Source organism: Tauraco erythrolophus, chromosome 13 (assembly GCF_009769465.1).
Source record: "Tauraco erythrolophus isolate bTauEry1 chromosome 13, bTauEry1.pri, whole genome shotgun sequence".
NCBI lineage: Eukaryota > Metazoa > Chordata > Aves > Musophagiformes > Musophagidae > Tauraco > Tauraco erythrolophus.
Genome location: NC_141477.1, coordinates 15,891,710 through 15,906,307, shown reverse-complemented (window position 1 = coordinate 15,906,307; position 14,598 = coordinate 15,891,710).

Genomic DNA, 14,598 nt, shown 5'->3' with positions numbered 1-14,598 from the left:
GCTCTGGAAGCTGTTTAATTGAACATTGCCATTTAATTGAATCTCATTGTGCTGGTTTTGGCTGGGATAGAGTTGATTTTCTAGTAATGAGGCTGTGGTTTGGATTTGTCCTGGAAACAGTGCTAATAACACGGATGTTTTAGTTACTGCTGAGCAGTGCTCAAACAGCGTCACAGCCTTTTCTGCTCCTCACTCCACCAGCAAGGAGACTGGGGGTGCACCAGGAGTTGGGAGAGGACACAGCCAGGACAGCTGACCCCAACTGACCAAAGGGATATTCCACTCCATACGATGTCATGCTCAGCAATAAAAGTTGGGGGAAGAAGAAGGAAGGGAGCGACATTCTGAGCAATAGTGTTTGTTTTCCCAAGTCACTGTTACACATGATGGAGCCCTGCTTTCCTGGAGATGGCTGAACATCTGGCTGCAGATGAGAGGGAGTCAAGGAATTCCTTGGTTTGATTTGCTTGTGCACTTGGCTTTTGCTTTCCCTATTAAACTGTCTTTATTTCAACCCATGAGTTCTCACTTTTACCCTTCCGGTTCTCTCCCCCATTCCGCTGAGGGGGAGAGTGAGCGGCTGCGTGGGGCTTAGTTGCTGGCAGGGAATAAACCACAGCACTCACATACCACAGCAATAACATATTTGCCCCTTTTATCCTAAACCCATGGTCCTATTTTACCACTCAGCCATGCGAAATCTTAATCGTGTGAGTAACTCCACACACGACTCTTTTCTCGTGTTTTCCTGCACCGTGCAGAGACATCCAGCATTTCTGCAGCCCAGCCCTGCAGCCTCTGCCCTGCTCCTGGTTGCGGTGCCACATAGCACGTGGCACAGCACAGTGTCATGGGCCAGCATGGCATCCGGCTACCTCTGACCCTGGACAAGAAGAAGTATAAGGAAGGGTTGTTCTCCTTGCAGGCAGTAAGATCAGGAACTAAGCACTTTGCTCTTGGTAATTCCTGCTGTGAGCTTGCCTGTCAGAGCTGACTCAGAATGAATTTCCCTTGTTTGGGCTAGAGGCAACAGGCACAACACTGCACCAGCAGCTGCAGTGTGTAAAGGTGGGAGGGAAGGAGCAACGCTGTCTGCAGCACTGATTTTCTCCCCTCTGATTGTAAATGGTGAAGCCTTTGATTATTTTTTCTCCAGTATACGTGAGAAAGAAGGTGAATTTTGTTAGAGGCATTCTTTTTTCAGCAATGAACATAGCTCAGCCGGCGGCTCCCTCCTGGATGTTAAAATGCAGCACAGTTCAGGCTGTTCAGCACTTACAGAGGAAGGTCTGGCTCTCGTGGTCACACTTTTACTATAAACCAACAAATTTTGTGCTTTTTTAAAACAGGACAGCCCACCTCTCCTTTGATTCCACTGATGCCTGAGCCACCAAGAGAGACGATTTGCATGAGGGGGACAGAAGGGGGCTGGTGTGGACCAAGGGGTGCCTTGTAGCTCATACCCAGTTGGATGGGGATGGAAGGAGGGTTTGCTATGCAACATGAGCTTAAAACTTCAAACTAGTTCTTAAAAACATCTAATTAAACTTAGCAGGTTTTGTTTATTTATCGATTACTCACTGAACAAAAATAATTTGGCAAAAAATTCAGTGCATAGTGAAGATATAAATCAGATGACTGAAAAACATGAATGTAGGTGCAGTGAACATTCAGTCACTAGGTACACGATGTTCTTTCCACTTCTGATTTGACTTTTCTGTTTGTTTTCCCAGTAGGAAAAGCAGTGACATAAGACAGTTTAATAACAAAACAACAAAACAAGAAAACATTAAAGTGGGTATAAGCCTCACATCATATAAACTTACCATAAAGATGCATATCAGTCATTAGAAAGTAGCAAGTCACTCAAGGCTTAACAGCCCAAGTCATTAATTTTTAATATAAAATTCCTTCATATCTCATCACACTGATGCTTTCATCTAGTAGACTAATAACAATTCTGCTGAATGATTTCCTGCATGTTTAACTGCTTTTCTTTCAAGAGCACATAAGGGAAATACAGAACTATTAGAAAAATTTTGTAACTGTGAGGAAAAAAAAGCTTTTTATTTGCATTTTTGTGTCAGTTATTTTGAAAGATCTGGAGCATATGAAATCTTGTCAGTTTGCTTCAGGTTTTATACGTGAAGTATTCTGAAATTTCAAGCAAACCAAACACCTGTCTCACCTTTTGGATCACAGAGCAAATATAAAATTTGCCCTTAAGCAGAAACTGTGCTGCAAGCACAAGGAGCTGCCAATTTAGCTGAGACCAAAGATCTGCTACTCTAGCACGTTGTCCTCAACAACAATTGCCAGAGGATGCTTGAAGAATATATAAAATAAAGCCCTAACAGAGCAATTCCTTTCCTGGGACGCTGTCCCAGCTCCCAGCAGTGAGCTCTATGGAGAGGACGGACTGCCGGTGAAGGGATTCCTTCCTGGAGCAAGAAAGCCTGTTAGTCTGGGAACTCTGGCCACGTACCTCCAAGTGCTAGGAACATTTTCTTCTCCTCCTCAGCTTCATTCCTGCTGCAGCCCCTTTAGCCGATCCCTGTGAACTGCCTTGCAGCCTGCCTGTAAAAGATTAAAAGCAACACGAAAACGCGACCCGTTGTGTAACCGCTGAACTCACTTCATTTGGGCTCATTTGGTGTAGTGAGCGCATTCTGAAGCTCAGGCTGAGAACAGAGCCTGTGTGTACGGGGAGCTCTGCAACCCAGGAGCACCGGGGTCCCTGCTTTTCTGGGGGTCTGCATCTCAGCAAGGGTGCAGAGCAGCACGAAGGTGCCTGCTGAAGCAATACCATCTAGTGGCAGATGGAGAAAAAGAATCCCCCCAACATATGCAGAGCTGGAAAAGTGACAACTGAACAGGTAATATTTAAAACCAAAACCACCTGCTTGTGAATATTTTTTTTTCCAAGGTTTGTTTCCATGGTAAAGTATCGGTGGTTTGCCGTGGTTTGCCATGGTTGGGGGAAAGATGTGTAACGTTTGTGACCAGTGGTTCACAGTGTGGAGGGACAATTTCTATATAAGAGAGCTGGCACTTGTAGGGAGCTTTAACTTCTTTTATTACACCATCTGATAGAGCTTGAGTGAAAAAATAGGCAAGTCTAGGGGCTCTGAGTCTCTTTTACTGAATAGTAAGGACTTCTGTGCTGCAGCGCTGTCTGTTTTTTTCCAGTGATATCAGTTGATCTAATTAAAGATGTTAGCTCTTCCTACCAAACCCTTCCTCTTTCAGTTTCTTGACATTCTCAGCTCGAGCAATACTACAAATACTCTCTGTTTATCTGTTTTGTGAACCTTTTTACCCCAGAAAAAGAGAGACACATTTCACAAAAGGTGAAATGAATGGGTTGACTGACTCCTTACTATGAGCCAGGCCAAAAGCCCAACTTTCCAAAACAAAGCATAGAGCATGTTGCATAGTTGGCCACCATCTTCTGCAGAAATAGAATCAGAGTAATGTTAATGCTTTGGGTTAGCAAGGAAACCATTTATATGGGTGTCATAGAGGTATATCCCCTGTTAGGATCCTGTTGCTGTTATTGCACATCCCCGGGTAAGTTACAGCAAAGAGCTAAGACACTCTTAGTAGCTAATGGAGCTCAGAAGTCTCATAGTTTAATTTCCACCTCCCACTACTTCTGCTATCATTTTGCAAAGAAAACATAGGGCTACTGGTGGAAGTGGCTGCCTTCCACATCCGTTGTGAAATACCTGAGGCGCCCACATTAATAGAGTGGGAAAGGCTTCATTCCCATGGCTGATGTAAGTCAACCCCTACTTACCAGTTACAGGTGAGACTCTAGACTGAAAGAAAGAGAAATCCCCCTTTTCTGTAGAGGCAAATATCATCAAAGTCTTACATGTTACATGCAATTAAACCAGTGTGTGACTTTTTATACCTCTGCCCAGACAAGCAATGCTGACTGTAGAGCAGATGTTGTGGATTTGTTTTGCAGGTTTGGCAGGATACTCTTCCAAAAAATAGTGTATATTAGCACAAATGCACAGAAAACACGGCCTCTTCCTACTGCTATTTGGGTTATAGTCAGCTTTGGTAAATACAATGGGTTTTTGTGGAGATGCAGCATTATAGGGGTGATGTTTCTCTTCTACAGAATATATAAAAAAAGCCAGATAGTCCAATGCAGTGCATCAGGCAGCATGGGAAAGACCTCATGCTGGGAACAGCAGCATCACAGCACTGGTTTGCCATGACAGGCAACGTGTATAAAAAGTGCTTGGAATTTGAAAACCCTCAGGGATTTCATTAAAATCCCAGTTTTGAGCTACTGTAGCCATAAGCTGCAAAGGGACGGGCTCATCCCTCAGGCAGGCAGGCTGCTGTAGTGCCTGGCACCCCCGCTCAGCTGCAGGGCCTTGTAGGGCTTGTTTTATCTCACAGCATCAGTGCAGCCAGGGTTTACCTCCGAGCTGGAGACCAGATGATAAAGTGTTCCTTGACTGTAGCTTGATCATATGTGCAAAAAAGGTCACATCTAATTTCACACTAGGTTGTTGATAAAATTTCACACTATCATTCAGCTGAGACAGATCACAAACCACTTTCCACTTTTGCCAAAAGGGTTTTGTCACAAAGGGGAGATTATTTTGCTAGTCAATACTAGAATTTTTCCAAGAAAAAATCTTCAGCAAAGACAGAAGAACTGGGCTGCTCTAAGTGCCTAGAGAAACCATCAAAAACTGGAGACGTTTCTACGTTTATATCCAAACAGAGACACTAAACCATTCGTCTACTCATAAAAAACATGTTGTTTCATGCAATGGGAACTGTAAGACTTTATGTCTACCAGCTCTGGGATGACAACCGTTTTCCTTCAAAAGATCTCCTCAGTAGCAGGATGCCATACCTTGCTTTCAAGTGAGCGTAGAAGAAGCAGGAAGAAACCCAGGTCTCCAGTAAGTTCTTCAGAAGGGCCTGGAATGCCAAAGCATTCCCCTTTGGCTTTGAGACTAGTATGATTAGTGCAGAATAAGAGGGAAAGGGTTCCTTGCTATGGGACTGGATTAGGGCCATATCCACGTGGCTTTCCTTCTGTCATAGAAGGCATTTCTGCTGCCTGTCAGTCAGGCTGGCCAAGTTGTTACCTTACAGTCTTACTCAACGCATGAGGTCAGACAACAGAGAGATGCTGTTTGCATGCTGTCCCCCGTGATACACCTGCCGATGGGAGATTCACGGCTCCCCGGCTGCTTCAGCACTGGCTCTTGGGATCTAGTACCATTATTTCAGCAAAGAATTGGATCACATTTTACCTTCATCTTGCAGAGTCAGAGACAAAACAAAAAACAAAACAAAAAAAACCCAAAACAAAACAAAACAAAGCCACATGTACTTTAAAAGAATACCTGAAAAGATTGATGGTTATAAAAATGACATGACAAATAAAAAATTACTGCTCAGTGCTATGGCTGTGGTTCATCAGAAATGGCTGAGAATGAGAGTGAAAGTGGAATTGTTACCATTATTCATATGCATGAGCGCATACTGACTGTAAACTCTTCCCCTCCCCAAATCTGTGAACCTCTCTTTCAAAGGCTGCTGTTCTTGGCAGACTTGTAATAACACAATTACATCACCTACTACTGATGTCAAGTCCTTGAAAGGACAGTACAGGGGTAAAAGTACTTCTAAAGCTGATTCAGGGACATGAATGCAAATTCTCTATTCTGAAAGTAATACCATTTATGAAATATTGGTATTTCCTCATTTTGGTTAGGTCTCGACGTCCCAAACTCCTTCAAAATGAATTAGAAATCAAAGGTTTCTGGCTCCAACCATGTCCTAGCAGACCTCTCACCATCTTTTTACAAGCAGAACTGGGGAAATCTTTGTGCAGGCACTGTGAGCAACTGGCAACAGAGATTAGAGACCTTTAAGAAGGTCTTAGTGGAACAGTCAAACCCCAACAGATTCAGCAAAATACTTCTAGGACCCCCATTCCCATATCTGATACTAAAGAACCTGCCCACGCCATAGAAACTTGTCCAGATGGTGGCAAAGGAGGGACTTAAACTCACATTTCTCATGTCATGGTTATAGGCATGAAATAGATTTTTTTTCCTTTAATAAGAGGGAATCGTCTGAGGATTTTTCTCAAACAACTGGAAGAAATGCATGTATTTTAGTTGTTGTTTACCCCTGCTTTTTGTTGCTGCCATTGAAGATCATTGTGAAAATGTAAGATAAAGTTAAGGGCTTTGCATATTTGTCTGGAGGTGCAAAACTCAGAAGATAAAGTAGAAAGAACATCTGCTATATTAAAAAGCGGCCCCTTGAAGGGAGGTGTGTATATACATATATTGGCACATTTGAGTAGTCACCAGTGTTCAAAGAAATGGTATTACCGGGTGAGATCTACAAGCCATCTGTATCTGCACTGTGTAGACAGACAAACTGGGAATAAAGATAAAATAGGCAAAATTCTCTGTTTGGCTGACCAGGTGAAACGCATGCTTTGGAGGACAGTGTTTCTGTGGATCACCGTAGAGAAGAAAGAATGAAAACTCTCTCCATGCTCCAGAAAAAAACGTCAGAAATACAGGTGTCAGCTTCTCCTAGACACCTCCGAACTGCATCTCTCCAGTACCTCAAACATTTGGCTTTTTGGTGGAAGTACCTACCTCCAGAAGAAGAGAAAGAGCACCTTCAGCTGAGCTGGAGCACTGCAGTTGCTGCTCAACATTCCCCTCAGTGCTGTGGCACAGGCTGACTTCAGGTGAACCACAGGACTCTCAAGCTAAGCAGAAAGATTTGGTTTAGACAGATAGATTGATAGATGCAAACACAGACATACACGTGTACTGTACACCAGAGATAAGGCAGCAGTAAATAATGCTATATCACAACAATTAGTGATACTACTATATGACTGTATTGTGTGGGAGGATTTTCAAACCTGTCATTTCTTTGTTGAAACAGTCCTAAAAGTGAAGGATTTCTGATGAGCTTCAACATCAATTACATGAAAATTGCTTTCCCTTCTCCCCGCTCCCGAGAATCTCTCTCTTATTTTGCAACTGACACAAAAAATGGTCCCTCTTCATTCTGTGTCCTGGAAAGCATTGCCGAGATCCAGCATGCTGGGCCAATCCCACCACAAAATTTAGAAAATTTTATAAGACTACCAGTTTTTCCCCCATCCTGTTGCATGCTAAGCCATCCGTCAGTACGACAGTGATGTTATTTGCGTTCTCCAGTAAAACAAATGGTAATATACTTATAGCCATACAGGATGCCAACAGCTTAGGATGTAAGCCAGACTTCCTCAACTCAATTAACAGAGTAGCTAAATTTTAACTGAGACTGTGGTTTCAGTTCTGTCCTTTGCGTGTGGCATCTTAATTAGCTAATAAAAATCTCCAAGGTCAGCTACACTGACAGGAGTTATTTGTTTGGATCCAGTTACTCACCCAAAAGATATCTGAATCCAGCCAGAGCCTCAGTCTGGCTTTCAGGTGAATGAACACTGCTCAAAGGAGACCACAAATGTCTGTATTTAACTTACCCATAGTTTCTCCATCAAGAAAGATGGAGAGGTGTAAGTCAGGCTTCTCTCTACACCCAGCTTCCCTGCTAGGCACAAGGAGGAGCAAGTCACCAGGAGATGCTGCAGAGTGAATCAACAGCGTATCCTCGCTCGCATCCCAGTGCTCTTCCAGCAAAACACGTTGCTTTATCCAAAGTGCAGACGCTCACTTTGCTCCTGGAAAAAGGCGAACGCAGTGAGTGTCACTCAGCAGCAGCCACTGCACAACTGTGTAGTCAAATATCTATGAGGATGGGTCGTTTCTACACTTTTAAAACACAAGTATGTGTCTTTTTGGTTTTTGACCACAGGAAAGGTATGCAATACGAAAATCTGAAGCTTTGGAGATTTTCATATCTGGAGTTATCAAAAAGGTGGGAGAAATGTACCACATTCCCTGCACAACCAGAACCAGTGATGGTCTCCCTGGACATATGGAAGCCCTGCTGACAACTCCTCTGAGATCTCACCAGGGCACGAGTTACAGCCTTTAAATCTCACATGGGAAAACAGCTGAAGCTCTCAGAGGACTTTAGCGTTTAGACTTCACTTTTTCTGATTTTCTGCATAAACCAACAAAAAAAGGACAAAACACTTCAAGCCTGCTACTGGAAACCCCTCCGTAGTCACAGGGATAGGCAGGGATCCTTGGAGCAGCTCTCTAGCAGGCAGTGAAGGACCGTGCTCCACAGACCCCGGCTGGGTGGGATGTGGTCACAGGAGACATGAAGGGGGCAAAGCATCCTGCGTGTTGCAGAGGCCAGTGTTTCTTGACCTTTCCCTTCGACATGATAACCCCTCCTTCCAAGTGAAACTTCTCATCACCTCCAGTCTTTTCAACATACAGGTGCTGCCTCTGTAATTGGTGTGCGTGTAGGGACTTGTGTGTTTTGAGAAGCTGGTGAAGAACAAGGAGCTTTTAAGGTCCTTGCGATGCAGAAGTCTGGGCAAGATTCTCTTTGCTTTCCACCATCATAACTTTCCATTACCTCATGTCTCTGCCCCATGACTTCCCTTCCCATACAGGTGCACACTCCTGTTATCCGTGTGAAAATGAGAAAACACCCCATTCCCTCTGTCAGGTCTCTCACCAGGACACCAAAACATTGCTATCCCTGCTCCTCCCTTATCCACAACTGAACCGACTTCCTCAGCAGTAGGAGCAGCCCCACAGTAGTTATTCACTTGGTGCTGCAGGAAGGGTCTCTGCTCTCTCATCTTCTCATGGTAAAAACGACCGACAATAACGAAAGTTAGTAATTAAACATGTCAGAAAAGCTTCGCTACACGCTCGTTTTACTTCAAGGCTGCAAAGGCTGCAGTGAATGGCACACATCTGAGGACACCATGTACAGGACACGGAAGCACGAGCATTAGCTTCATGGTAGCCCCAGGCAAGATGATGGATGCTTCTGTTCCACTGCCAATGATATGGCAGTCATTTCCTAAATAAATAATATCCACTTTTCATTGAATCTCCCTGCCTCTTTCTTGCTGGGAGATGTTTTTCTTGCTGGTCTTTCCTTTACTTGTTACTGTTTCTGCTGAGGTTAGTAGGAATTTGGCCTTTAATGAAATCTCGTATTAGGACACAGTGACTGCTGCATGCAGAGGAAACGAGGTCTCTTTTTCTGGCCAATTCTTCTTCAGCTTAGAAGGTCCCATTCCAAATTAATCTGATATATTGAAAAATGGATAAGTATGATGTAACTGTGGTTCTCAGTAAACTCAATTAGGGTGTTCCTTTCACTGCTATGGCAAAACTACTATCTTTCCCCTGGGAACATTAACAAGCAAACACTGAACTCTGAGTCTTAACTTCATCTGTGTGGACTCTTGCTGCTGCTGATCTCTTCCTGAACACGCCTAAGATAGGGCCAGCAGATACCCTGTCATCTGCACCTGCCCTGGAACTGGTTTTCCACTCATTTGAAGGCAATCGATGCTTGATCATATTATCACTCACCAGCCTCTCCAGCAAGCCTGGAGCAGAGGGACTTGGCTTGCAGTTTGACTTCCTCAGCCCTTCCCGTACATTAGACATTCAGATACTGCATACTTTTAGAGTGTACTTCTTCTATAAGGGCAAATGCATAATGCCACAGGAGATTTGTGTTTGTTTTGTTTTGTTGGTTTTTTTTTTTTCCTTCAGGCCACCTGTGAAGCCTGCAATGCCTGACTCCTCTCCAGAGCCCAACATTTCTCACCTGGTTTCCTGCCCCCAGAGCAGCCTCGTGGGACACAAGCAAAACTAAGCTTTACGAGGAGTTGAAGAACAAGGTCCTCCTCAAAGGACCTCAGCCCTGGTCACCAGCAAAGACCTTTCTAAGTAGTCCTAAGAAGAAAACCGGGCCAGAAGCTTCCCCTGCTGCTTGTCAGCACCCCAGAGCCTCGCTCTGCTTAACTGTAGGTCACTACTGTCTCCAAAGCAGCGGCCCTGAAAGACAGCAAAGCTGCAGCATGGAGAGTGCTTCCAGAGCCCGGCTGCGACTGTCCCGGTCCTCACTTTGAACAATATTTCCACTGATGGAGCTGGGCAAACACTCTGGAACCTGCTGCCCAGCTCCGGGCTTCCCCAGCGCCTGGAGGAGCAGGAACCCAGGGTGAACCGCACCGAGCGAGGTGAGCGAGAAGGGACCTGGTGAAGAGAGGAGATGTTCCAAAGAGCCTGGCACGACCGGGGGATCTCTTCCAGCTCCCACCTGCGCACAGCCCATTGCCGATACGAGTGCCCTGTGCCTGGCCAAAACACCGCGCCACGCCTGCGCTCCCCAGGCGCCATCCCCGCCGGTGCCGGGGCTGCAGTACGTTAAATAACGAAACGCTGCGCCCCCCGAACAGGGCCGGAGGCAGCCGCGGTGCCCGCGCCCGCCGCCGCCCCTACGGCCACGGCCTGTCCCTGCCCGGGGCTGCCCCAGCGCCCGGCCCGCGGCCGCCGCTGCCCCGGGCGGTGCCGAGCTCCGGGGCGGGGCTGCCCGGTGCCCGGGCAGGCGGCAGCCGCTAGATGGCGCCGCTCCGCAGGGAATGGGCGCGAGCGGCCGCGGGCCCGCCCGGCACCACCCACCGCCGCGGGAAAGCGCAGCGCGGGCTGAGGGGTCCTGCGGTCAGCAGCGCGGTGCAGGCGCCTCTCCCCACCCCAAATCGGGCTGGGGGTGCAGGGAATCATGGAATGGTTTGGGCTGGAAGGGACCTGAAAGGTCATCTAATTCCAACCCCCCTGCCGTGGGCAGGGACACCTTCCACTACACCAGGTTGCCCAAAGCCTCATCCAACCTGGCCTTGAACACTGCCAGGGATGGGGCAGCCACAGCTCCTCTGGGCAACCTGTTCCAGCGCCTCACCACGCTCAGAGAGAAAAATTTCTTCCTTACCTCTCACCTGAATCTCCCCTCTTTCAGTTTAAAGCCATTACCCCTTGTCGTATCACTACATGCCCTTGTAAAAAGTCCCTCTCCAGCTTTCTTGTAGCCCCTTTAGGTACTGGAAGGCTGCTAGAAGGTCTCCCTGGAGCCTTTTCTTCTCCAGGTGAAAGTCCAGCCACTCCAGCAGCCATGGGCAGGAGGGACGGTTGGGCCTGGGGTCGGACACTGTTTTAAGGCCCGATGTAGAAGCAGGCGGCGCTTTTCTGAAATTATTTCAGCAGAGATGGAAACGTAGCTGAGGCCTAATCAACGAAGATTATGTTTGGCTTTTAAAAGAGAAAAAAAAAAGTTACCTTAATTGCATAATATTTTGTAATACAGTGTCCACGTTTCATTCGCAGACTCCGTGGTTTTACAGCCTTACCTGCTTTGCTCACCAGTGAGCTGTCAGCACCCGGACACAGGCTCGGGCCGCGCCAGTACCTGCAGGACCCAGCTGCAGGCAGAACCCCGAGCGTGCGGCGCACGGCTGGCCTCGCACCGGCACCGCGGATGCTGTGCACAGCCAATTCTGCGGCAGGCCCGGGGCACGGCCAGGGATGCCAACAAAAGGCTGCACACCTTTGCCAACAAAAGGCTTGCACACCAGTTTGGGAGCTGTTGACACTCACGTCCAATCTAGACTTTAGTGCAGGTAATTACCCTGTATCTCAATTATCTCTGTGTTTTGCTGGGATGCTAATACTTTTCTTTTTTTTCAAGTTAATGCTGTATAATGGAAATCACAGTCCGAGCTCTGCAGAATCTGCCCCATTAGCATTAGCACTATTTGACAGGCCAGAGTCTGACCTAAAGGCCACAAAAGCGGAAAAAGCTGCTGTTGCCTTGGGTGAAAATTGGCAGGTTGCTACGGACACACCGTGGGGGAAAATTTGTGCTCTGCAATAGCTGTGTGAGAGCAGCCAGCCTGAAGGTGACAATTTCCCAAGACAGAACATCTCATCTCCCCAGAGACCAGGTCAGGTGTAAACACACTTCTCCTTTGATGCACAAAAACATAATTACAGTTCCTGGAATTGCTCTGGAAGAGTGCTGATAGCTTTCCCCTGCAAAGAAAATGAAACTCACAGGAATGCCTTTTTCTTCTCCTTTTCTTCCATCAAATTATGTCCAGGAACTCCCTCAGATATGTATTTTTTCACTCAACATATGCCACTTCAGATCAGTTGGGCTGGATCCATCCACAAAAGATGCTGAACAGTTGGTGCTTAGCCCACACAAAATCCCTTCCACATCCACAAATAAGGTGTTCCTCTATTTTTCTCACCTACAGGACTTGATTCAGCTGCTATTCTCAGAGCATGCAGAAAACAGAGAAGCAACTATTCTCCCCAGCACATTTACCCCATTTCAGTGGTTGGGTGGTTATCCCAGACTGGGGAGTCTGAGAGAGCTGAGAGAGTCCTGAGAGAGCTGGCGGATGTCATTGCCAAACCCCTGTCCATTATCTTTGGGCAGTCTTGGCTCACTGGGGAAGTTCCGCTGGACTGGAGGCTGGCGGATGTTACCCCCATTTACAAAAAAGGGCGGAAGGAGGATCCGGGGAACTACAGGCCTGTCAGTTTGACCTCGGTGACGGGCAAAGTCATGGAACAGGTTATCTTGAGTGCTATTAATGAGCACATACAGGTTAACCGGGTGACCAGGCCCAGTCAACATGGGTTTATGAAAGGCAGGTCTTGCCAATCAAACCTGATCACCTTCTATGACAGGGTGACCCGCCTAGTTGACGAGGGAAGGGCTGTGGATGTAGTTTTCCTAGACCTCAGTAAAGCCTTTGATACAGTTTCTCATAGTGTTCTGGTTGAGAAACTGATAACGGCTGGCCTGGATAGGCACACCCTCCTTTGGGTTAAAAACTGGCTGGATGGCCGGGCCCAAAGAGTGGTGGTAAATGGGGCTAAATCCGGCTGGAGGCCGGTCACCAGTGGGGTTCCCCAGGGCTCAGTGCTGGGTCCAGTTCTGTTTAACATCTTTATCAATGACCTGGATGAGGGGATTGAATGTACCCTCAGTAAATTTGCGGACGGCACCAAGCTGGGAGGCTCTGTCGATCTGCTTGAGGGTAGGGAGGCCCTTCAGAGGGATTTGAACAGACTGGATAGTTGGGCTGAGGCCAATGGCATGAGCTTTAATAAGGCCAAGTGCAGAGTCCTTCACTTGGGGTATAAAAACCCCAAGCATCACTATAGGCTCAGGGAAGAGTGGCTGGAGAGCTGCCTGGCGGAGAAGGACCTGGGGGTGTTGGTTGACTACTGGCTTGATATGAGCCAGCAGTGTGCCCAGGTGGCCAAAAAGGCCAATGGGATACTGGCGTGTATCAAGAATAGTGTGACCAGCAGGAGCAGGGAAGTGATCCTGCCCCTGTACTCGGCACTGGTGAGGCCGCACCTGGAATATTGTGTCCAGTTTTGGGCCCCTCGCTTTAAGAGAGATATTGAGCTCCTGGAGCGAGTCCAAAGAAGGGCGACTAAACTGGTCAAGGGGCTGGAAAATAAAACTTATGAAGAGAGGCTGAGGGAGTTGGGGCTGTTTAGCCTGGAGAAGAGGAGGCTGAGGGGAGACCTGATTACGGCCTATAAATACTTGAGAAGGGATGGTGGGGAGGTAGGGGAAGGACTCTTTACATTAGTGATGGGTGATAGAACAAGAGGAAATGGGCATAAGCTTAGTCAGGGGAGATTCAGGTTGGATGTTAGGAAGTATTTCTTCTCTGAAAGGGTTGTCAGCCACTGGAATAGGCTGCCCAGGGAGGTGGTTGAGTCCCCATCCCTGGATGTGTTTAAGAATAGGGTGGATGATCTACTTGAGGATATGGTTTAATGGGGATTAGGGATGGTTGGACTCGATGATCTCTAAGGTCTTTTCCAACCTAGAAATCTATGAATCTATGAATCTATGAACTCTCTCAGCCTATCTTCATAGGAGAGGTGCTCCAGCCCTCAGACCATCTTCGTGGCCCTCCTCTGGACCCGCTCCAACAGCTCCACATCCTTCTTGTGTTGGGGACCCCAGAGCTGAACGCAGGTGGGGTCTCACGAGAGCAGAGTAGAAGGGCAGGATCACCTCCCTCCCAGGGATACACCCTGAAAGTTCAAATTCACATCAAATTCCTCTCCCAGGGACCTTCCCCCAGATATCAGCAACATGTGAGTCTGGGATGACTACTCTCTCCTAGGCACTTCACTGCTCTGTTGACTTCATGTAAGGAAAGGTCCTTATTGCTTTTAAACTTCTAGCATAGCACATAACCTCCAAACAAAACTCTAACTCACTGAAAGATTTTTCAAAGAACTGAGATTTGGCTTACAAGTGTGAAGGTCTAAAGTTCAGTGGGGATGCAGCGAGGTCCTCATGCAGCCACATGCACCCCAGCCCTCCTCTGTAGCCACCTCCAGGCCAAGAGCAGAGCAAGGAGTAGCAGTGTTCAAGGGGAAGATTGCACGGCCGGATGAGAAGCAGTGGAAACCACTCCTGAAAATAGAAAACGCAGGATGTTTCTGCCAACCAGAGCAGTGAGATAAATGAACCTTTACTTCTTTTCCCCGTTATGTGGCAGTTGTGAAATTTTTCATAATCTCAAGTAATCAAGGTGGTGTCATGCCTCATTCA